At 53.5% G+C, this 25,643-nt stretch overlaps 2 long non-coding RNA genes across 4 annotated transcripts in view; both read right to left on the bottom strand.

Moving 5' to 3' along the window:
* Positions 1-25,643, bottom strand: part of LOC111852258 (uncharacterized) — a 52,300-nt gene that overhangs the window by 24,670 nt on the left and 1,987 nt on the right. The gene's annotated exons all lie outside the window — the stretch shown is intronic.
* On the bottom strand, positions 17,330-19,550 carry LOC140590828 (uncharacterized). Its single transcript, XR_011991674.1, has 2 exons — positions 19,146-19,550; positions 17,330-17,995 (listed from the first exon to the last, which is right to left on the bottom strand). It is a non-coding gene; the product is annotated as an uncharacterized lncRNA (long non-coding RNA).

The raw sequence follows: 25,643 nt of genomic DNA on the forward strand, positions 1-25,643 counted from the left end.
GAGCGAGACGGACAGGAGAGGGATGTCGGCACGTCCTCCAGCTGCCACGTGGCCCCCTACAGGCCCGGAGGTACGTCAGCGGCGGACGTCACAGCAAGCTCACTTTCTGGCTCCAGCGGGCCCAGGTTCACTTGGGTCCGTCCACAAAGCCCCCTTGTCATGCGAGCAGGAAGGACATTGCTGTGGTTTCGATCGGAGGTTAATTTTAGCTGGCGCCCATGAGGCCTCCTGGACGCCTCTGCACCCGCCCGCATACCTCTACCTCTTCTTTGGTTTTTTGGCACGTCTGTTTGCTTGGGGCATCGAGTTCGGGCCCACGTACAAGCAGCTGGAGAAGGACTGGACCCACCGGTGCTGGTGAAGCAGCGTTTGGCCGTGGGTGGCCCTCTCACGGCGTTCACGGCGACCGGCGGGCTCGCACACATGTGCACACGCACAGGGTTTTCTGCATTCTGTCACGTTTGTGTCTGTGTATGTGTGCGACTGCGCACATGTATGTGTACATGGTATAAAGCACGAGCCTCGCACACCATGTCGTCTCCACGGCGACAATTAGCCGTTTGGTTTAAAACGAAAAGTTTTAAAACAAACTTGCAAAATTTGTTTGTTTCAAAAACAAACTCGCGTTCTGGCACAATCCGGTCCGGCCAAAGCCGTGAGTGAGTTGCACAGGTTTGAGCCCCACCCCGCCCCCCCACCCCCCAACAGTGTTTGCTGAGGTGAGATGTGAGGTAGAAGAGCAGAGCAGAGACCAGAATCCAGACACTGGCAGATGTTCACCAATCCCCACAGCTGGTGCGCCCCCCCCCCCCACCCAGCACTGTGCTGAGTCAGGGCCCCCACCTGCTGTATTTGGTCAAACTACAGAGAACTAAACAGAAGACTGACATGAGTCACCTAGAGTCAATGAGCTTAGCTTGGGATAGCAGAGAATAGCTGAATACCAATTCAGAATCATCCATCCATCCATCCATCACTCTTCTGACTGACCCACACCCGTGGTCGGAAATCACCTCTGTAAATCTCACAGAAGGTCTGCTTTTCCACTTGCTCCAATCAGCTCAGGGATTTCCTCAAAAAAAATATCTCATTTACTTAGCAAACAGTTTTTTCCAAAGCGAAGTATAATTGAGAGAATCTGGAGTAATTGTGGGTTAAGGGAGCCAATGGTGACAGCCTGTGATTTAAACCAACAACCATCCGATCACAGCCACAGAGTCCAATCCCACAGAGCCACACACATATCTCTCTAAGGTCGCCTGATCCCTCCACCCCCACTATGTATGCGGTAAGAGGTATTAATTATAGTTGAGCAACACAGGAATCTGGTTTTATGCGCGTTTCTGTAACCATGGTTACAGCGGGGGAAGCATGGAATGGATCAAACTCACATAGATAGCCGGACACCTTGCTGTGTAATCGATAAGAGAGAATTCTGGACGTGTAAGCCCACCCACACACCTCTGGACCCCCTAATTGGCCGGCCCGCGAATCCGCAGGACATCCGGCCTAAATGGCAGAGACGCTTCTTCACCATGATCCACCAGTACGGCGAATGTCCAGGAAAGCGGATCCGACTCCATGCCACGCTCTGGGCCCACGATTCATCATAAAAGTGGACCCATGCTAAATGCTAATGCTAAGCACACAATCAGACTGTTCCAACAGGCCGCAGAATTAAGTGCAGTGCTTACCCACGCCGAAGCAGTGCTTACCCATGCCATGCAGTGCTGACACACGCCGAAGCAGTGCTTACCCATGCCATGCAGTGCTGACCCACGCCGAAGCAGTACTGACCCACGCCGAAGCAGTGCTTACCCATGCCATGCAGTACTGACCCACGCTGTGCAGTGCTGACCCACGCCGAAGCAGTGCTTACCCATGCCATGCAGTACTGACCCACGCTGTGCAGTGCTGACCCACGCCAACTCACAGTGAAACTAAAGCAGAGCGTTTAAATTAAGTCAGTCCAGTCTTGAAAAGCATTTCAGTGGCTGATGAATGTTTGTAGGGGGCATCGCACTCACTTTGCCAGGTGTCCAGTCCACACCCCCAGAAGCTAATGCCCCCCCCCCCCCGATACATAAAGAGCATGACGTCTGTCAGGAGAGTGGGTCAGGTTCATAAATCACAGCGGGGTCTAATGTGGTCAGCACCCCGCCCCTCCCCCCGCCTTACCTGCTCCGCACAGCCCATCCACCTGGTCACGGCATTTTGCTGACACCCGAGTGGTGGGGGGGCAGGGCCTGCATGACAGGGCGCACTGTGTCCGGCCTCCTAATCCTTTGAGCCCCCCTCCCTGAACTGCAGCTCTGCTCATAGTCCAAGAACCATGGAGGCCGTGGGTCCGCATGGGCACTGGGCCCGCGGGCTCACAGAGATTACGGAGAGGACAAGCAACAATGAGGGGGGAATGTACAAAATCCACCTCCCCCCCCCCCCCCCCCCGCCAACCCCGGCTCGGGCGTACTGTAATGGATTAAGGAGGAGTGGAGATGCATTGAGGGAGCCGGCAGGCGGGTGGGGGGGGGGGGTGGGCAGAGGGAGACTGCGAGTTCTAGCAGGATGAGATGGTGTCAGCCTGGAGACTGGCTTTCAACCCCAAGAACACCCCCCATCCCACCCCCACAAGGACGGCCACTCCTTTGAAGTTCACTTGTGCCCCTTCCGAGGCATCGCGGGACGACGGCGTCCATGGCAACAGCCGCGGCCTTACCTCATCAGGCGCCCGCCAAACCCCCCCCCCCACCTGTCCCGCGGAATGACATTGTGTTCTGCGGATGAGCATTTCCGTGGCAACCACCACAACATGCCAGTTTTCATGCGCTCGCTGTCGGATGAAACTCAGAGTCGGGGTCGGGCCAGTGCGCCGATCCCCCCCCCCCCAGTACCAGGCTCCGGTGCGTGCTCCTTCCTGAGGACGGGCACTAGGTGAGGGGTGGGGGGCACTCATCCTGCCGCCCTCTCCTATGCACTCGCAAGACATGAGGACGCCGCCGGAACCCCAGGGAGGGCGCATTTCCGCGCGCCAAAGTTATGACATTACTCACAGATTGGGATCTTTACGACGTGCTTTTTCAGCTGAGCGCGTTATTTTTTTCTGCTCACCCAGCAGGTGCAGAAGGGCCCTCCAGGGAGAACCAATGGGCAGAGGTGAACATTTCAGGGCCAGAAAGTGCAAATCCAGTCCCAGGTTTTGTTTCAACCAACCAGCTGAATACTCTGTGACTGTGACTCTTTATGCTCAGTTGGTCGAAACAAAACCTTGGTCTGGATTTTTGCTTCCTGGACCTGAAATTTTCATCTCTGACGATGGGATCACCGATCAGCCACAAGTTCCGGGACAGTCGCCCGTCAAGTGGCTGAACTCATTGCCTTATGTGATTAACAGACCAAGGGGACAGATCTTATGTGGCTTATGGTGGTATATCTGAGTACATTAGTCCTGAGTGGCCAAATCTCAGAGAAGTCAGAGAATGAACACACGTTCGACTCGTCATGGTGTGCAGACCACAAGGCTGTGGATTCGAACCCACAACCAGCCATGTGTGGAGAGTTTGAGTGCATCGCCTACGGAGATTCCGGTTTGCTCCCACAGACCAAAGACACGCGGTCCACATGTCCTATTTAAGACACAGGACAGGCCCCGCCATCCCCCAAACAGCCAGCAGGGGGCAAAAGAATAACACAAGCTCGGTGTCCCGGTTAAAAATTCTTGTGGATACCAGTAGAATTATCGGCTTGGCATTTACTGGGATGCCAGGCAAACTGGGCTCCTAATCCAGGGTTGCCCGCCCCCTTCTGAGAGCATGCTCTTAATTGCCTTTAACGAGCTGCGCGCGTCTTTGATGTGGTGTGGCGAAAGAGAAACAAACAGACCTCAGCAAACAGAGCCCTCAAAGAGCATCACGCCTCACAGCAGACATTTTCATGCCTCAGAGTTTCACCAGAAGCACAGAAGAGAAGCTGGTCCGCTCTGGGCGGAGTCAGGGGCCGGTGCCACGCGTGGCCCCCAACCAGCACGCCGAAATGAGCTCCCTCCATCGTCCCCTGAACAGGAACAGGAAGTACAGCAGCACTTAAAAGTTTGGACACACCTACTGATAAAAAGGTATACTTGTACTATTTTCTACATTTCAGAATAATTATAAAGACATCAAAACTATAAATTTGTAACATGTATGGAATTATGCAGTAACCGAAAAAGTATTAAATTAATTTGTTAGGGAGGGGCAGCTTTGTGGGCCAATAAAATGAACAGGACCCACCTGGAGGATGCCAACCCCCCCACCTAACATTGCAAAAGCACAGAGCGCTGGGAGGGAACGGGTGGGAGGATAAGAGCCTAACAATGGCACCACTGTCTCTGCTGAAAAAAGTGTCCCAGGACAGCTGCCGCCCCAGGGAAGAAGGTACCTGCCAGTCACCAGGACCTGTCCGAGGAGCTAGTGCCCTATTGGAGGAGGGGGCCTGGAGGCGGAGCTGGGGGCGGGCCAAGAGGCGGGGCAGCCCCACAGGTTCAGGTTCAGGGTCTGATTGCATCAAAGAGGCCTTGTTTGTCTCTCCCCCCCCCCCATCTCAGGCAGTCCACCGCACCCACCCCTCCACCGGCAGCTCTTATTTCCACACTTGGAAAGGTTCTTTCCAGTGGAACGCTATAGGTAAGCGGGGGGGGGGGGGGGGGGGGGGCATGCGCTCCTATCAACCAATCAGATAAGCCACAGGAAACGAAGCAAAATAGCCAAGCAGCTATATTGGGGTTAAAGCACAGCAGGTTAACCAGGAATGAATAAGTGAGTGTTATGAGTCAGGGGGACCCGGAAGAGGTCCCTGAAATTCAAGGTCTGCCTCAGAAAACAAACAAAAAAAAAATGTAACTATGGCTGAAAGCCAAAATACTTGTGCAGTTCGGTGAGGCCACCTTCTGTGTAGCAATCTAAAGAGCTGTCAATCACATCTTATTAACTGGTCGTCTGTCAGGCAAATTTCTACATTTTCCCTTAGCCAGCTACCTGTCAATCACATTTCAACAGCCAATCATGTGCCGATAACCTTTGCTTATCTGTCAATCATGTGCCATTAGCCAATTAGAAAAACCTTCCCTAGAGTAAAACCCTCCCTCTGTGTAAAAACAGTCTTAGCAAATAATGTACCCATACCCCTTCAACAAATGACATCTAAGTATACATGAATGCATTTCTTGTTTCTAAGCAGTTATTTTAAGCTCTAGAGTTTAAACTTAATAGTTTTAAATGCAGTATCAATATATGCATCCCGGGAGCAAAATGTTGAGTTGAAATGTTGACTCTGACAGGGCCCGGGGCAGACGTGGCAGAAGCAGCAGGCCCTCAGGCCCATTAAAATGAGCCCCAGGCCCCTCCAACTCCGGAAAACGGCAGCACACGGCATGTGACCCCCCCACTGGGCGGCGTGGTCCGGGGGCGAAACAGCACTCAACCGGGATCTGCTTTACTGCCGACCTCACGGGAGGAAGGAGATGGATGCCAACTGAAGGCCGTCCTGGGGGGCCAGACCCCCCCCCCCCCCATGTCCCGAGAGGCCATACCCCCCCTGTCCCAACGTCAGCCACACTCCCAGGGGTTTATATGTACATATAAAAATAAATGCAACACAGCTCCTGTCCACCAATGGGAAGTGAAATGGAGAAGGTGTGATGGGGGGAGGAGGGGCTGCGGGGGGGGGCTAACCACGTGTCGGCTGGAAATCACCGGAATGCCAAGCAGGCACACGCAGAAACACACTCACACAGATACATAAATGCAGACACACGCAGACACACTTGCACATGCGCACACACATATACAGACTCATGCAGACACACACAGACACACATTCACACCTGCACACACACAATCTGAGCCTTTCTATATTGGGGGGCTTCCCATTAGCTTCATAATAAAATCAATAATACTTACCCCCCCCCCCCCCCCAACAAAACCAAATAGAAATATGGAAGGTGGATCTGCACACATTTCTTTGTGAAAGCAGCTATATATTATCTCCAGTTTTGTCCCCATGAAGACAGCTGCGCAGACAGCTGCACACACCCCCCCCCCCCATCCCCGCAACCTCTCAAGGCTCTGTGAGCCCAATCTCGTGGGCCACAGACCTGGACTGGACAGAGCAGGGAGCGGCGGACAGGACACAGGACCCTCCAAATGCCCTGTCGCTTCCAGACACTGTGTTGACACCTCCCTTTTGGAAAAAGGTTATCGGAAAGAATAACATTTGCATAGAAGGAACTGCAAGATGGAATATATAACTTAAGAATATATAAATAAGTAAATAGATAAATGGATATGAGTGTAAAAGGAAATGCATTTTTGATACATCGAAGGCATTGCAGAGATCAAGGGTCTTCCCAGTGATTTGCATAGAAATAAAAATAGACCATAGATGGACCGTTTCAGCATGTGCCAAGACAAACAGCCTGTCGCTGTCGGCCGTCGCAGGGCCCCGCACCCTGTCCGGGCCCCTCCGCCCCGCTCTTGGCACGTTGGCGGCAGGTCTGGCCGGCAAGGGCAGCACATCTCACCCTGAAAGCCTCGAGCGGGAGACTGGTACCACCAGGCCAGACCCGGTCAGCTCATGGACCCGTGGAATTTACCCACCGTTCAGTGGGAGTGGTTTCATGGGGAAACTGGGAATCTTAATGGAGGCGTGTAACACAGCACTTCGCTAAAATGGCTCCAATCGCGACACATTTAACCCCAATAACACATCCAGCTGTATAAACGGGAAAGTTACAGCATGCTAAACTAATTAAATCCACTTCTGCTGTACGTGATGCCTCACTGTGGTATTCAGATGGAGGGTTCAAACCCCCCCCCCCATGCTGTTCTGAGGGGTCTCGACCACATCGACAGAATCCAAGAGGCTCGCTAATGATGTGTGTGTTTCCTTTATTGCCCTCTTGTTGTTGATGTTTTTGTTTTTCTTAGGCTCGTTCCTGCACTGCATTGTTTACTGCCCCACACTGTTCTAATTAACAAGGCCTACAAGGGTGCCGTAAAAAGGGGGCACGTTCTGTTCGCATCCAGGACCGCGTTGCCCCTGTTTGAGGGGGGCGGGGCTCCAGTGGTGCCCAGAATTATGTCCGTTCCAGTGCTAACAGCAGTGAAGACTATACAGAGGCTTATGCTCAACGCAGCCAAGAATACCAACATGTCACTGCTAAAATAAACTGACTCAAAGTGACTATAAGCACAAAGAAGCTAATGCTAGCAAACAGTGACCTTAACTACTCGAATGCTACTACCTCATGGTAGCCGTCTTGGTGAGTGCTAAGGGGCTATAAGGTACACGTAGCTTCACAGAGGACGGAGCTGAGGGTAGACGTAGCTTCACAGGGGACGGAGCTGAGGGTAGACGTAGCTTCACAGGGGACGGAGCTGAGGGTAGACGTAGCTTTGGGACAGAGGTGGCCTAAAGCTTAGGGAAGCACACTTGTGATTGAAAGGTTGCTGGTTGGAATTCCTGACCAGCAAAGCACCACTGAGGTACCTTGAACAAGATACCGCCCCCAAGCACTGCTCCCCAGGTGCTGAGCTGCCCCCGGCTATGTCACAATGTCACACATGGGCTAAATGCAGAGGACGCATTTCGTTGTTGTGCTGTGGCGTGTCAACAATCACAATTAATCACCTTCACTTTAAGGCATCCGTCAGAAGAAGGGGCTAACATGGCCGAGCGCTAACACAGGAGCTAAAAGCCACCAGAGAGGCCCCCCCTCCTGGGGAGCTGCTATGGGATAGGGTTTCATCACAGGATGGTGACCCTGCCCCCCCCCCAGCCAGGAGGGTGCCGGTCCGCTGTCCCGCTGTGACTCATTTCCTCCCAGCCTTTGAGCGATCTTGGAGGTGGGAGGGTGGAGTGGTCAGAGTCAGAGGGGGTCTGCTGCTTGGACCGGACGGGTCCATCCCAGCACGCGGCAGGGAGCGGACGCACTGCGGAACTCACAACAGGCATTGTCCACCATGCTCCAGTGTAGTACTAAATATATGTTTACACAATTCACTGGATCGTCGAGAAACCGCACACTGGCCACCATGACCACGTCATTCAAACTACCACTTGCGTATCCCCTGAAATACTACATTTCCATGAACGTGAACGTGCACTGCAATTGTGGGCTATAACTGGTTACAAAGCACAATGGCAGAGCAGCTGGATATGCAAAGTTTGTTAATTAAAAGCTTCACAGGGCGTTTGTAACGCGAGGGGGGGGGGGGGGGTGCAGGCAGCCATCGTGTGCTTTTCATTTGTGACAAACACCCCCTGATCAGCTCCATCCCACAGGATGCCGACCCCTTTCTGTGCTGCACCCCAAGACGAGGAGCAGAAGGGGCCGGCACTGCGGACTCAGGGAGGGGGCACGCAGTCAGCCAGTGGAACCGAGGCCGCCCCGGGAGGGGGCACGCAGTAAGCCAGTGGAACCGAGGCCGCCCAGGGAGGGGGCACGCAGTAAGCCAGTGGCACCGAGGCCGCCCCGGGAGGGGGCACGCAGTAAGCCAGTGGAACCGAGGCCGCCCAGGGAGGGGGCACGCAGTAAGCCAGTGAAACCGAGGCCGCCCAGGGAGGGGGCACGCAGTAAGCCAGTGGCACCGAGGCCGCCCCGGGAGGGGGCACGCAGTAAGCCAGTGGAACCGAGGCCGCCCAGGGAGGGGGCACGCAGTAAGCCAGTGGCACCGAGGCCGCCCCGGGAGGGGGCACGCAGTAAGCCAGTGGAACCGAGGCCGCCCAGGGAGGGGGCACGCAGTAAGCCAGTGAAACCGAGGCCGCCCAGGGAGGGGGCACGCATTCAGCCAGTGGCACCGAGGCGGGCCCGGGGAGGGGGCACGCAGTAAGCCAGTGAAACCGAGGCCGCCCAGGGAGGGGGCACGCAGTCAGCCAGTGGAACCGAGGCCGCCCAGGGAGGGGGCACGCAGTCAGCCAGTGGCACCGAGGCGGGCCCAGGGAGGGGGCACGCAGTCAGCCAGTGGCACCGAGGCCGCCCAGGGAGGGGGCACGCAGTAAGCCAGTGGAACCGAGGCCGCCCAGGGAGGGGGCACGCAGTCAGTCAGTGGCACCGAGGCGGGCCCAGGGAGGGGGCACGCAGTCAGCCAGTGGCACCGAGGCCGCCCAGGGAGGGGGCACGCAGTAAGCCAGTGGAACCGAGGCCGCCCAGGGAGGGGGCACGCATTCAGCCAGTGGCACCGAGGCGGACCCAGGGAGGGGGCACGCAGTAAGCCAGTGGAACCGAGGCCGCCCAGGGAGGGGGCACGCATTCAGCCAGTGGCACCGAGGCGGGCCCAGGGAGGGGGCACGCAGTAAGCCAGTAGAACCGAGGCCGCCCGGGGAGGGGGCACGCAGTAAGCCAGTGGCACCGAGGCGGGCCCAGGGAGGGGGCACGCAGTAAGCCAGTGGAACCGAGGCCGCCCAGGGAGGGGGCACGCAGTCAGCCAGTGGCACCGAGGCGGGCCCAGGGAGGGGGCACGCAGTCAGCCAGTGGAACCGAGGCCGCCCAGGGAGGGGGCACGCAGTCAGCCAGTGGAACCGAGGCCGCCCAGGGAGGGGGCACGCAGTCAGCCAGTGGCACCGAGGCGGGCCCGGGGAGGGGGCACGCAGTAAGCCAGTGGAACCGAGGCCGCCCAGGGAGGGGGCACGCAGTCAGCCAGTGGCACCGAGGCGGGCCCAGGGAGGGGGCACGCAGTCAGCCAGTGGAACCGAGGCCGCCCAGGGAGGGGGCACGCAGTCAGCCAGTGGAACCGAGGCCGCCCAGGGAGGGGGCACGCAGTCAGCCAGTGGAACCGAGGCCGCCCAGGGAGGGGGCACGCAGTCAGCCAGTGGCACCATGCAGGCCCATGGGCACTCACACACACACACACATGCACAAGGGCACTCACACACAGAAAGGGAGTATACATGCATGCACGCAGGCACATGTGCACTCACACACGCATGCATGCAGGCACATGGGCACGCATGCAAACAAGCACATGGGCACACATGCACACAAATGTACACACACAAACGCATACTGTACTGTCAGTGTACATGCATGTACACTGACAAACCAAAAGGAAGTGACACGGCCTGAAAACAACTTCTCTGACCCTGATTATATTGCAGATGTAACCAGAATCTGGACATGGAAGCGCTTACCTGCGATTTACATCTGCAAATCCCCCCGTTTGGCTCCATACCCCCCCCCCCCCCCCCACCATCGTTGTTTTCAGCCGAGAGCCCCGGGCGGGGCACTGTTCCCATTAGCATGCGATAAACACAAACATACACAATGAGAACGCGGAATTCATTTGCAAAACTCCCAGAGCGTTAATCAGATCCCTGCAGCCCATTAAAGATGGCTTTGATCCCGCTTGGAAAGGGACACTCAGGCATCCCAGTGTAGAAATGCCAGTGGCCCAGTCTGTGACACAGAACCCAGCTCTGCCCCCACACCACGGCTGAGGCCGTCCAGCCTCTGGGGCGTGCAAGTCAGCCCCGCATGGGGGCCGCAGCGTCATTAACGGCAGTACTGGCTGGCTTCACACGACCCGGCTGCAGGGGGCAGCATAATCCATTTTGTACAACCCCCACTGGCTCGGCGAATATAATATTGGGACACCCCCAAAAAGTCCAGGGTGGATTTTAACCCCAGTCGAGCCCTGGTCTCCGCTCATTCACAGTCCCCCGACTCGTACCACTTCACCTGAGCCCACCAGCGCCGGGTACCATCAGTCTGACACCAAACACCTGCCTTACCACGTGCATCCAAGGGGGTCGGGAGCCTCTCTGCATAGACACACTGCATCCTACACTGCAGCCTACACTGCATCCTACACTGCAGCCTACACTGCAGCCTACACTGCATCAGATGGTCACATAGGCATCACTCAGTGATAATGTTTTGGGAAAAACTTACTTAAAAGTAGTTTTTAACTGGAACACACGGATTTAAGAATGTTGATTGTCTAATGGCGGTTGGGCAGGTGAGAGTTAACTCTCTCATTCACTCTCTCGTTCACTCTCTCTCTCACTGTCCTCCTCTCGAAGGTACATATTTCACTTTATCTCCAGTTCCCCAAACAAAGGTGCCTTTAAGCGATCTGGCTCTGACAATATTTAATTAGGTTAAAACAAAGTGGAAATGGACAACTCAGATTCCAGGGAAATTCCAGGCAGATAAAAGCGGAGTTCAAACCCATTCTGGCAGATTTGCACAGACGGGTAATTTTAGACTCTGTTTACTCAGCCACGCTCTCCGTACCCGCAGATCGAGTTTTCAGCCACAGATATCTGTGCGGAGCGGCGAGCCGCGAGAAGTACCCCCCCACACCACCCGCCAAACAGTGACGAAACTGTTCACGCCTCTTCCTGTGACTTTTAATGCCCCGTGGGGGGTCAATAATCGCTTGTGTGCCGCCTTTCAGTTATGCCGCAAACGGACGTCTGGTCCATTGCCTCCCCGCCCCCCCAGGCTGAGGAATAAACATAGGTTATTAAAATAACTGACAGGGGGAAACATCATTCATTGACCTGTGTTGAGTTCTTATCCTGTACTAACAGCTAGGCCCCTCCAGGAGAGGTACCTGCACCATTCAGCCACTAGGGGCACTGCAGGTACTGACCAGGGACCCCAGCAGTCAGTGCATGACACACACATTGGCGCTGGTCACATGGGGGGGGGGGGGCTGTCTGTTGACATCGATGCTGAGCTGCTTTTTGGGGCTCATACCCCCTCTGGGAAAAGATCGGCCCGTTTTACTAAAGTTATTCAGCGAATAAAGGAGACGGGCATAGCCTCATGGGTCTGTCCGTATGCCCCCCCCCCCAGGGGCCCAGTGATCTCACACCCACCCCCCAGGGGCACAGTGCAGGAGGAGGCTGACCTACAACCCACCTCCTATTTGGCTGCTGAACCATCAAATTTCACAAAAATACAGAATAAACACCGGCCCCAGCCCCCCAGTCCCCCAGCCCCACCCCCAAGGTGCGCTGTCATGGACGTGTCTTCACCGCGATGTGCAGAGAAGGAAGCCCCACCCCCTGAACCTTTCAGATTGGAAGCATTACCATCTGCCAGAGAAAAACAACAGGACCAGATCAAATGTAAAACGAACACCCCCCAAATTCCTCTCACACGCTTGGACAGGCGCGTGGTAAGCGTGTCAGAGCTGGGTGGGCAGGTGGAGAAGGGGGTGGGGTGGGGGGGGGAGTGCTGCTTAACACCAGAGCCAAGGTACAATCCCCAAATTGGGCTTGCACTCAGGCGGATCTGAACATGGAGTACCAGCAGCAGACGCCGCCCGGCCCCCCCACCTCAGCTCGGGGGTGAAGACGACACACACCCCCCTTAAACACCACTCGGTGAATTCTGGGATTTTTCTCCCCGAAACACCACTTCATGCTGCTGCAACTTTTCTACCCTTCCCTGGAAAATCAACATGACATGCTGAGGTTTTCCGGAAGCTTCACGGCTGCCCTCGCAGTCCTGTGGGGCCCCCACCTGGCAGCCGACCCCACCCAGCAGCCGCCCCCACCCAGCGGCCGACCCCACCCAGACCCAAAGGGACCACACGGGCACGTCCTGCTCTGAGCTCCCAGCTAAAAGCATGATGGGATATGATCAGACTCCATCCCGACGCTGCTGCTCCTGGTTGCTCCATGAAACTCCATACCAATGTTAGACAAACTTCTGGAGGGTCTGTATCTGGGAAAATGAGAGACACACAAACCTCTGTGAGGGAACCAAGTTCCCTGGTGCATGTTCACTAGAGAAGCATTTTTTTTTGTTTAAACAGGGTGGGGGGGGGGGGTTGTGGGGGGAGACTGTTTAAACCCAGAACACACCCCCACCAACCATGACCACCACCCATATTTAGGACGTTCTGTTATTCTGTCGAGGCCACATCTTGGAACCACCTGAACGGACAGGGAGTCTGAGGCCACCCATTGTCCTACAGAGTAAGCACCTGCTTGACGTGGGAGAGGGTGTCGGGGGGGGGGTGAATTTATTTATACAAACGTCTGGGTCTGACTTCATACTCGGTCAAGACGCTTAGTCAGGGGAGCCAGCCCAGGACCCACAGAGTCATCTGACTTCTCGTACAATGGCCAATGGGACAAACACACTGAAGTAGACGCGGATGATCACACACACCGGGGGGTTTAGGATGCACACAGACAGACACGCATATCAGCAAGCCCTCCCTGAGCGATAACTGTGTTATGTACACAGGTGAGAGTATACTGTTACATACAGTCACACAAAAAGCTCACTGTTCACGGATGTAATGAGGAGCGCCGTTAAATCCGCGTCTCATCTAAGCAGGTGGGAGAATGACGTCAAAGGTGCCTTTTCCAGCCGGGGCCGTGTTGCGTCGCCGCAGCGACCCGCGGCCGTTACTCCGCTTTTCCAGACTGAGCTTTTTAAAGGTCAAACAGTTACACAGTTTTGAAAAACGGCCATCTTGAGAGGGTCGTCATGGAGGGATGCTGAGATTCTAACAGGCAACACCTTTTTAATCCCGCTGGAAGACGTGACGGGGTTTCCAGTGACAGGGAAAACTTCCTCTGAGTCGAAGGTGTTGCGTAACCAAAATAAGGTGCTGAGGAGGGTTTGGGGGGGGGGGAGTTAAAGGCACGGAGAATGCTGCACGTTCTCAGTTGCATGGAAAGAAATGTGTTTCCCCTCAGTCGTCCCCAGAAACCGGGCAAAAACAAATAGACGGGGAGGCCAAACGGCACATGGCACACCCACTAACCCCACATGGGGGGGGGGGCTAATTCTCCACCTTCCAGCCACACCGACATGGAACGAGCAGCAGGGCACACAATAATGTGCACCCCGTTCTGCTATGGGGGGGGGGGGGGGTCATTCAAGTGGAGCGGGGGGACGGGGGAGGCAGGAACAGGGGTTAAAGGACCAGGCCCAAATCTAACGGCTCTCCCAGCGCCTGCTGTAGGCCGAGCAGGTCAGACTATAGAGCAGCAGACTATGTACATGTACACTCCTCATCCCGGTCCTGTGCAGAACCTGCATTTCCACACACACTCCTCATCCCGGTCCCATGCAGAGCCTGCATTTCCACACACACTGCTCATCCCGGTCCTGTGCAGAACCTGCATTTCCACACACACTCCTCATCCCGGTCCGGTGCAGAACCTGCATCTCCACGCGCATTCCTCATCCCGGACCTGTGCAGAACCTGCATTTCCACACACATTCCTCATCCCAGACCTGTGCAGAACCTGCATTTCCATGCGCACTCCTCATCCCGGTCCAGTGCAGAACCTGCATTTTCACACATACTCCTGATCCTGGTCCTGGCCAAAACCTGTATCCCACAAAGAATCTTGTGAAGGATTGAAGGACCCAGCAAATCATCCCGCAAAGGATCCCGCAAACCGCTACTGTGTGATCCTGCCAGACTGTAGCTAATCCTCGGATCAGGTCGGTCACACAGGAGCCGCAGGAATCTGAGCATGCACATACGCATTTTGGTGTAAGCTGAGTTTGGGGGAGGCAGCAAATCATGAGCCTCACCCCCCAGTAGGGTTTCCACTAACCTCTGCAGGTCCTGAAATGACACCTGAGAGAGGCCTAGGGTGCAATCCCACTACCATCTGTTTAGGCCACCATTACCTGTGTATCTAAAGGCCGGGCTGGGCCGGGCCGGGCGGTGCCAAAGCCAATAAACACTCCCGGTAATCTGTTAATACGACCTGCATATGGCCAACTCAGATATCTGCCCTCAATTCTGATAAAACGAGCCGCGGGTCCAAGCCAGCCAATCACAGGCTGGGGCGTGCAGAAGGGGTTAAACATGGGCCGGTGCCCATGGACTTCGGACCCGTGCAGAAGACATCAGAGGGACGCCGGCTAATTAAGGGAAGTCGTTATCAGGGACGGAGGGGGAGCGTCAGGGCGGTGCGCTCAAGGTGTACTGGGAGCCGCACGCATGGCGGCAGACAGACACTAGGGGGCGTAAGAGTGCTCGGAACATCACTCACCCCCTGCCTTACGCAGAGAGGCTGATACCCTCCCCCCAGTTCACACATGTTATTCACAGGCTTGAAACACATGTAACCGAGGCTGTGCCTGAGAATGAGGGCCTGGGGGGCACAGATGCAGATTAATCAAAACTAGAGGGGCAGCCCCTCCTTCTCACATATGCCAGATGACTCAAACATCTGCTAATTAACTTCATCACATATATTCAAATTGACATAAATGCAAACAAGAGACACAGATCAGTAGAGGGATAAATCAGCAGTTTTTTGTGGCGTTTCAAGCTATATTTTAACTGGTTGCTGTGTGTTACACTGACACCCTAAGGGGTGCGAGAGCTGTACAGGCATACGCATAACTGGAAGTAATAAAAGTAGCTGATGTTCGAAGCATGTGTGAGATGCTGGATGTCGGCGAGACGCGGGCGAAACGGGGAGATGATTGAGGGATTCTGTGGAGCGCGAGAGACCGTAAGTCACCAAAACGGGAGAGGGAGACATAAAGCAGAGCCCAGAGAAAAACAGAAGGACGCTCAATATTTTTAAGTGTATGAGAAGTTACAGAAGGCAGGGACGGGGGGGGGGCGGCAGGGTAAATAAATGGGGGGGGGGGGTTCAGGATTAAACAGGAGCGCATGCCAGCCGCACTCAGCTGCCTGGGCCTCTGCTTTCAGGCCCAGTCTGTCGCCGGACCGGTGTCCCTGCGGTCGGGGCCCAACTGGGCTTTGCTGCGGTGTGCGGGGGTGTGACTGGCAACTCTCACGTCGGGGAGGGGTTCTGTGCAAAGCGGGCATGTCCACCACAGAACCGGGCCTGGGACACAGACAGAACTGGTTCTGGTTACATTTCTCTTCACAACCGTCCGACTTATTATTGGATGGAAATCAGGGTGACCTGGCTCAATATTAAAATGACTGAACTGTGAACCAGTTTATCATAAAGTAACGTGAACATATGAAGGTATATGGGTCGGGTGTGTCCTCCCTAAGGTCGGCCCTCCATCACCATGTACGCATCTCGTACCCAAGCCCGACTCTCCACGGTTCCTCGATCCCAGCATCTCCTGACAGGATTTGTGTGAGCCGCCGGGGTCTGGATCTGGGGTGGCGGTCGGAGGGGAGTGGGTTTCATGTGTTTGAAGCATGAAGACGGAGAAGCTGTCCAGAGCAGAAACACGAGATGGTGGTTTTTCCAAACCCAAATACACAAGAGCTGGGGAGGGGGTACAGTTAGACATCCAGTGTTTGGGGCCTGAGTTATACTAACCAGTTAGATGAAAACTGAGCAGCAAAAGAGAAAGGAAATAAACAAACAGCACATTACACGAGGGCCCATATCAGCGTTCGTGGCGGTTATCAAATCCGCCCATGTCAGCATGGAGACCCCCAGTGGCCCCCCGTCGGGCTCGGAGCCAGCGAGCCCCTGGACCCGCTCCTTCTACACAGAATTCAGAGGAGTAACCGGGAGTTACTGCGCCCCCGCAGGCGGAAAATCGCTCAAAGCAGAGGAACGACATCCAGGAAGGACAGATAGAGAGTCCAGAGGAGCCTTCTCTCAGGTGGGGCTTAGTAATGTCCCACTGCCGCCCCACTCCCCAAACTGGCCAGACTAGATCCCACGGAAAGACCAGCCGCATCCACCGCACCCCTTCTCATCTCTTGGAGGGGGGCTGCGTGTGACCCTGCCAAACAAGGTCTCAGAGCGGGCGATGAAAGGTGTGCCTTTTTACAGGCAGTGCGCCCCGCCAAAGGCGTATCAGAAGTAAAGTATAACACAAATATAGCAAGCAAATATAGCAAGCAAATATGCTCCAAGCTGCTGCAGCGGGAATAAAGTCAGACATCCTGGAACGTTCAATCAGTTTTATTGAAGTTCACGCAGGGTTAATCGCGCCGGCATCCGCACAGAAGTGGCGGAGGCGCTTTGATCTTCAAAGGGAGATGGGCTGTAATGACAGCAGTAATAATACGATCGCCGAGCTGCTCATTTCTCTGGACTTGTTGTACTGTACTGCATATTCGCGTTACGGCGCCTCGCAATCGCGCTTATTCATGGAGCACTGCTTCCCCCCAGTGGTCACTGACAGACTAGCAACTACTTATTTTTTTGATGAAACAGCAGAATCGGACGATGAAGGCGGCTTAGTCTACTTCTTCATATGTGATAAAAAAAAAGAGAAATTACGTCATAAAAAGTAATTCAACTGACAGTTACTATTATGAATGCCAATGATTGCTTTGATTAGACTTCAAATTGTCTTAAGACGTGTTTACTTATATCACAGACTACTGATAATAAAAGGAGCAAGCACATGGTCTGTACCTATGAAATTTTATTCATTTAACAACCAATAACACCAAAGTGCCCTCTTCTGGCAGACTTGCACACTGCATTTCATCTTCATCTGTATGTACGGGAAAATCTTAGGATTACAGCGGTAGAGAATTACTATAGGTTTTGAGCTATTTTAAAAATCTCCAAATACATTATGAATAGATATTAAATAATACAAGATAAACCGAATATGAAACGTAAAGAAACACATCAGTTTCACACGACATTAAAAAAAAATCAAGCTTCATACACTGACGAGCTAAAAAGAGAGATGACAGAGAGGGTTTACAAAGTCTGATCAAGAAACACAGGAAGCACAAAAATAAAAATAAAAAATTAGAACCACCACTAAAACATACACAGTTTCTATACACTACCGGCACGTGCCCTCTGCGATCTACCAGCAAAGCCAACACGTGAAATCAGCGATAATCCTCATCACCAACAGGGGGAGTTGTCTTCTCAGATCTTGCATTAAGGCTGCGGATATCATTCCTGTGATTCCGTTATGTCGGGAGTGAAACGAAGCCTCTGTACCGCTTTTAAATCAACAGCGGTATTTCTGTTAAAGCAGTCCCATTCACTGTCCCATTTATGCTTATGCAGCATGTCCTCTGGCAGAGCTTTGGATTTTAATGGTTTCAGGTACCTGAAGGTGAGACACATTAGTTGTTAACAGGTTGCTGGAGGCTCCAGTTCATCCTCCGATGCGCTAATTTGCATTTTACCCACAATCCCCCACACTGTTCATGGCAGGCATGCTGGTTACACCCTGGATATGTATCATGGTGTGTCAGTAATTCATCCTAGAAAACCGGCCTGGAACTTCTATTGCTTGGCCTGGTGAACAGAATCGAGTGAGTCTACATTTAGCCAAAAGATTTGAATTAATCTAAAAAATATTTCATTTTTCAGGGCTGAGGAGAAGTGTGGTTTGAGAATGAAGGGGGAGCGAAAACAATACTGGTAGCTGGAGCATTGGGACAAACGGGGCTGCTGAGTGTAATAAGAGGCATTTGGGCGCGGGAGCCAATCAATGAGAGTGAGGTCCAGGTGGAACCAATAAACTTCAATAACCAAGGTCACCTGACTCCTCCCACCAAGATGGCCAGAGGCAACAGCCGCAACACTGCCTCACCCTCCCTCCCAGAATTCATGACGGCTATTTATCCAATCAGTGCAGGACCTCCAAGGTAACTATCACAGGAAGCACTGGGCACAAGGCAGGAGTCAAAGTGAGCGCGTGCGCGCGCGCGCGCACAAACACATTTGTAATCATATCTTTATGAAGTCTCGCCATTCATTTCTAGGGCAAATCTCTAACACAGCAATAACGATCTTAAGCCCTACCCAGCCCAAACCTTAACCAGAAGTAACCAAAGAAAATATGAGACCACTGGCTTTTTTAGTTTGTGATTGCGGTCACATAGTTTTATAAAATTGAGTTTCCCCTTGGGAGGACCGAAGAAATGGTCCCCACAATGTCAAAATGATATATACGTGACCCCCCCCCACCCAATATAGGCACAAATTCACCAACATTGACTGCACTTTAAGATTGTAAAAGCGAAGAAAGGGAGACAGAGGTCCACACTGCACACTCCCAGCTGCGAGTGGGAAGTGAGCACTCACCCTGGAAGTGATCCACTTTGACAGCATGTCAGACCAATATGTATCAGCACTGCTATCCATGAAGACTATGCATGTGTAGAGGAAACTACCGTATTTCTGTGTTGTCACATTTATCATTTCTAGAGTGTGGTGAACTTAAAAAAACAGGACTTCCGAAGAAAATTTACTTGCAAAAGTTGAGGCCAGGCGAACTCATTATCTTTAACGGGCTTTGGAGGCGAGAGCAGGGACGATCTTCAGCACTGTACTTTGGCTTATAGTGACCACTAGGAGGAGCACCTACATTAGGGCTTCTAAGAAATAATGTGCACCACCATGCCTCACCACAAGCTGGCAGCAGAGACTAAAAAAAAGACCGTTCCAAAGACAGCAACACCAAAAAAGTTGCAAAACTTGAGCCTGCACCTGTCCGTTTTCTTCAACCAGATCCATTTGTTAACTGGAGTGGTATTTTGGAAAAGAGAAAGAAAAACTTGGAGGATATAGTAACATAAATTAGTATAAAAGATGGCTGACAGGAACCACAACAAACTCCACCCTAACACTCAACAGCCTTAAGACCAGGGGACCATAAGGTGCTCAGATTTCCAAACTGGGACCTGTTGAACCTACTGGTACCTGCCAGTCATCTTCATGGTGAGGAGTTGCAGGGATATTCACTGAAGCAGCACTCAAAGCAATGCTGGTTAGACGGTACAGTCTGGGCTCACATGCATAGTGGTACTGGGGAATAAAAACACAGAAAGAAGAAAATAAGGCCGATGCGCAGAGCTCTCTGAGGCCCACTACAGGCCGGGGCATGCATCTGCGCCTGCCTGTCAACAAGCAGGATCCAGAAACCGGCCGGGGCCACAAATGTTCTTTGATTTGCAACCACTGTGGGGAAAAAACAGCAAAAAATGCAGGAAATAGAAGAGAAAGGTCACGAGTAGAAAGAGCGGTTTGGACACAGTGAGTTTCGGCTCAGCTGTGGATCTCAGAAGCTCCGTGCTCATAGTACCGGCTGATGTTTCAAAGCGGAGCCACAGACGGTAAAGAACTACCTGAGCACTGATAAGGTCAGGAAACATGGAACAAGGTCCGTGGAGGGAACAGACAACTTCTGTCCGGCTGTTGACAGTACCGGTCATGTGGGGGGGGGGCATGGCTCACACCTGAATATTCCCCCCGAGTAAACAGCCCCCAGTGGATACATAAGGTGGCCCTGTATGCGGCGGGAGGCCCAGGGCACTGGAGGGTGGCAGAGGCTCGTCGACCACGGGGAGGATACACACCGGCATTCATATCCACCCCCTGCCCCGGCCCCCCTCCTTGCTGAGGGGCTGAATCGAGGCACTAACTCAGAGGAGGGGACAGACACAAAAATCCCTGTAGCAGCTCCCCCCATTTACTGTTCCCACCCCCAGCCAAAAAGAACATCGATCTGACATATCATTGGACCAGCAACGGGTGGATGAAGTGCAACTAAACCTGCATCGGGGGCACGAGTCCCAGGAGGCCAGCCTGGACACCCCCTGTAAACTGTAACATCCTTACTGTGAACCCAGTCATTGATATTAATGTATGTATTCAGAACCATACAAAAGCTGCCCAATGTGTGGATGCAGTACCTATGTGCCGCCTACAGGGGTCAGTAGCTACAATAGACCAGCTTCTATTTATGGCTACTGCGCTTCCCAGTGCATTGGCTATGGTGGAGATATGACCACCTCCACTGCAGTACCTTCATTAAGAAGCCAGGGTCTCCTGGTGTAGGTATGGTGTAGGTATGGTGTAGGTATGGTGCTGCGGTGCTCACACAAGCCACAACACTCAGCGACCCCTCAAGGGCAAGACTCCTCAAAGTTAAACCCCGAATCTGAATTTGTGGAGAAAATAACCAACGCAGAGACACGCAGCTTTTGGTTGAACAGCAAGTAGCTGAATCCCTAATCAATGCTCTCAGAGTCACGCAACTTGAGACTCCCTGATCTGCAGAGTCCGCGACCCTAACCTCTCTGACCATGACAGGCGAGTGAGTGTATGTTGCATTAGCCATATGCGAGTTACACTGGTGGTTACATTGCTCATGCGCTGAAGGATGCGAAGGCTGCAGGGGAAGAGGCCGCCGTCCTCATGCGCATCCATAACATGTGACCCACATGCATGCCAGACGTGCAGCACATGCAGGAACTGCAGAGTGACACTGACCACACGCAGGAACTGCAGAGTGACACTGACCACACGCAGGAACTGCAGAGTGACACTGCACACGCAGGAAGGCTGAATCCCAATTACTGGCTCATGTTTTTTATTACACAGTATCAACTGGCATTTAATTAAATGACATTAAGAGTTTTGGGGTGGTACTACTGCCTCACAACTCTGGGTTCTAGCTCAGGGTTCGAGTCTTCTCCAGGGTTCCATCTGTGTGGAGTTCGCATGTTCTCCCTTTGTCATGGGGGGGGTGGGGCATGTATATGTACCCACAAAGTGACAAAATATTTTAACTGTGTTTTTCAGTCCCCACAAAGGGAAACTGGATTTTATAAAAATCTGTAACTGCAATCAAAAATCTAAAAATGTCAAAAGTATGAATATATTAAAGCTAAATGGTGCCCTTATTTGGGAGATTATTCTGAGCGCTACGCACTGTGATCCATGACGATCCATCGTCACGGACTGTGATGCATGATTTCAGGAGGTATCTCCCGCTGCTGGACGTCACCAAGGAGCTCACCATCAAAGGCAGACTGGCAGTGCGATTCCACTGGCAAGGCCTCCACATTCTCCTTTATCTATTCAGGTGATTATCAACGTTACAGTATTTGAAACCCCTTATATACAACGTAAATATACCAGCAAACACACACATTTAGGAACCTGCATGACATCAGTTGACTGCATCATCACTCAGTGGTTCCTTTGGTCTGGGATATGCGGGGCAGCCAGCCAGCCCCCCCCCCCAGCCTAAATATGCATCTAGGAACAGTAAACTCACTGCAGCCCAATGAATAACACCCTCTAAGCCACCCCAGCTGCATTCGTGTGACGTTTCAGTTGAGATGATCCCTGCACACTCAAAATCTCAAAATCCTCCAACTTCTGCCTTAAGAAGCAACGTTTACACTTTATGGTATGAAAACTCCAGGCTGGTAAGTGGTTCGCGCCCTGAGCTCCACCACTGAGGCCCCCAGAGGGAGGACGGGGCCGTAAGGACGGCTGCTTTATCGTGTTGGCTGATGAGCCGTTTGCTGACGGGGATAGAAATATGGGATGGATAAAGAGGGACCAGTGAAGGAAAACATAGATCTTCAGAACTAGCTCACACAGACACACGCACCTAGGAACAAAGGTGCCATTTTCCCCAGGAAGGTTGAACAGTTCACCCCATCACACCGATGCTTGTTCCCAGTCAGAGCCCCCGCCCCCCCAGGACACCGCCCCCCCACCCCCCAGTACCTCTGGGACAAGCTTCTCTTTGTTGCCCCCATCTCTAATAAATTTCAGGCCCCTCCCCGACAGCACACTTCAGCATAGCGCCTGAAATGAGCAAGAGAAAAGGCAGAAGAATAAATAAATAAGCTGCAGGCCCCCGGAGCCCCGCCCCCGGCGGCTGGGGGCCGAGATGTCCGCTTTCTTCCTCCTGGAGTCCATCGGGAGAGTGAAAGAGAGCCATTGTTTGTGAGGAAAAACAGCTTTCCTGTGCCGCACCGAAGGCAAACGCAGTCCCAGGCTGAATGGACTCTTGTTGCAGACCCCCAGACCACCGAGGATGCTGGGATGGACTCACAATGACAACGTCGCTCTCATGTGCGCCATTGACCAGCTTGTGTGCAGCGGATTGCGTGTGGGGGTTAGCGTGCGGGTGATAGTGAGGGGGATGTGTGTGAAATGTAACAGACACTGTAAACAGAATCATTAAGTGGCTAACATCACAGGAATGGAGGGGGGCAATGAGGGAGGATGGATGAACACCCTGGGGGGAGGGGCAGATGAGTTCAGAACTGGCTCCCTGTGGGTCAGTGTCTCGGGCTGCCTACTGCCATTCACACAGCTATCTGTCTGTCAAAAAGCAGCAGGAAAAACCCGGCACACGCCTGCCAAGCTACACGAGCTACAGAGGCGGAGGCGATCTGGCCTCTACACCTACAGTGTGTCTGCCATTATACGGGGAATCAGGCTTACTGTGTGCATCCTCACAGAGTGTAACGGGGAACAACAGGGAATAGCCCATACCTAACCGGGGGACGACAGGGAATAGCCCACACCTAACCGGGGGACGACAGGGAATAGCCCATACCTAACCGGGGGACGACAGGGAATAGCCCACACCTAACCGGGGGACGACAGGGAATAGCCCACACCTAACCGGGGGACGACAGGGAATAGCCCACACCTAACCGGGGGACGACAGGGAATAGCCCACACCTAACCGGGGGACGACAGGGAATAGCCCATACCTAAACGGGGGACGATAGGGAATAGCCCATACCTAAACGGGGGACGAAAGGGAATAGCCCTTACCTAACCGGGGGACGAAAGGGAATAGCCCACACCTAACCGGGGGACGAAAGGGAATAGCCCACACCTAACCGGGGGACGAAAGGGAATAGCCCACACCTAACCGGGGGACAAAAGTGAATAGCCCATACCTAAACGGGGGACGAAAGGGAATAGCCCACACCTAACCGGGGGACGACAGGGAATAGCCCATACCTAAACGGGGGACGAAAGGGAATAGCCCACACCTAACCGGGGGACGACAGGGAATAGCCCACACCTAACCGGGGGACGACAGGGAATAGCCCACACCTAACCGGGGGACGACAGGGAATAGCCCACACCTAAACGGGGGATGACAGGGAATAGCCCATACCTAAACGGGGGACGACAGGGAATAGCCCATACCTAACCGGGGGACGAAAGGGAATAGCCCATACCTAACCGGGGGACGAAAGGGAATAGCCCATACCTAACCGGGGGACGAAAGGGAATAGCCCATACCTAACCGGGGGACGACAGGGAATAGCCCTTACCTAAACGGGGGACGACAGGGAATAGCCCACACCTAACCGGGGGACGACAGGGAATAGCCCACACCTAACCGGGGGACGACAGGGAATAGCCCACACATAACCGGGGGACGACAGGGAATAGCCCACACATAACCGGGGGACGACAGGGAATAGCCCACACCTAACCGGGGGACGACAGGGAATAGCCCACACCTAACCGGGGGACGACAGGGAACAGCCCATACCTAACCGGGGGACGAAAGGGAACAGCCCATACCTAACCGGGGAACGACAGGGAACAGCCCATACCTAAACGGGGGACGACAGGGAATAGCCCATACCTAAACGGGGGACGACAGGGAATAGCCCATACCTAACTGGGGGACGACAGGGAATAGCCCATACCTAAACGGGGGACGACAAGGAATAGCCCATACCTAACCGGGGGACGACAGGGAATTGGGAATAACAGGATTGGGAATAATCCACATGTAATGGTGAATAACAGAGAATGATCTATATGTAATGGGGAACAAGAGGAAATAAACTACATTTAACAGGGAATAGTGCAGTGCACTGGTTAGGCTGTTGGAAGTCTGTGATCTGTAGTCTGTGGTCTGGAGTTGGAGTGGTGTCATCTTTGTGCCCTTGAGTGATGCCTTTAATCCATAATTGCTCCAAGGATTGTCTGACCCTCCTTTCTGAAATCTACCTCGCTTTGTATAAGCGTCTGCAGAATAAACACATTTAAATAATCCACCTCTAACAAGGAATAATCCAAATCTAAACAGGGAATAATCCACACATGGCAGAAAATTTTAAAAAAGCAGCAACTCCATCTCAACACAAACATCTGAGACAACTGCAGATGCTAACTTCACCCTAACACAACCACAAGTACAGACGGACCCATATGTAGAGATGCACAGAAACGCAGCCAGGCACACAGCTCACATGCTCTCACTCACGGGACGGCCACGCCCAGTTCCCGGGAGAGCCACGCCCAGTTCCCGGCCCGGAGGACATGCATCCTTTTCAGGCATGAGGATGAGGACGGCAGTGGAAGGTTCAGTGTTTCTGTCAGGGCACGCTCGCTGACACAAAGTCCGCCTTTGTCCCCCTCCGTGGTGGGGGGCGGTTCTTCCGTCTCGGGGACCCAGCCACGCTGATTTGACACTGCAGTTCCTTTTGTGGACCAAGTGTCCGACCGTCAATGGCCGCCCTGAGAGTCACTTGCCGGCAGACAGTGGGTCCCTCTTCAGAGGAGAAAGGAAGGCTTGTTCCAAGAAGATTTTAATGAAGGCTGGGGCACTGTGTGTGTGTGTGGGGGGGGGGTGTTTGGGGGGGTAGTGGGAGGGAGGGGCAGGGGAGCCATTATGGCTGCACCATATACAGGCACAGAGGCAACACTGTCTTTGGTCACAACAATAGCTGGAAATTCCTTAACGCCAAGGAATGGGAAGATTGTTGGGGGGGGGGGGTAACCAGATGCAAGACACCAGGCTAACGGGGTAAAGACCAGCCCGTATGGGGGGGGTGTCCCTCGGAGCAGCTCACAGCCTTGCTAAGCCCCAGCTGTCGCCAGTGTACTTTCCTCGCTTCTTCCCAGCCTAACAGCTTACACCCAAAGGGAAAAGCCCCCCCTCGAAGCGGCCCCCATACCCACTG

The sequence above is a fragment of the Paramormyrops kingsleyae genome, chromosome 5 (genome assembly GCF_048594095.1).
Source record: "Paramormyrops kingsleyae isolate MSU_618 chromosome 5, PKINGS_0.4, whole genome shotgun sequence".
Lineage (NCBI taxonomy): Eukaryota > Metazoa > Chordata > Actinopteri > Osteoglossiformes > Mormyridae > Paramormyrops > Paramormyrops kingsleyae.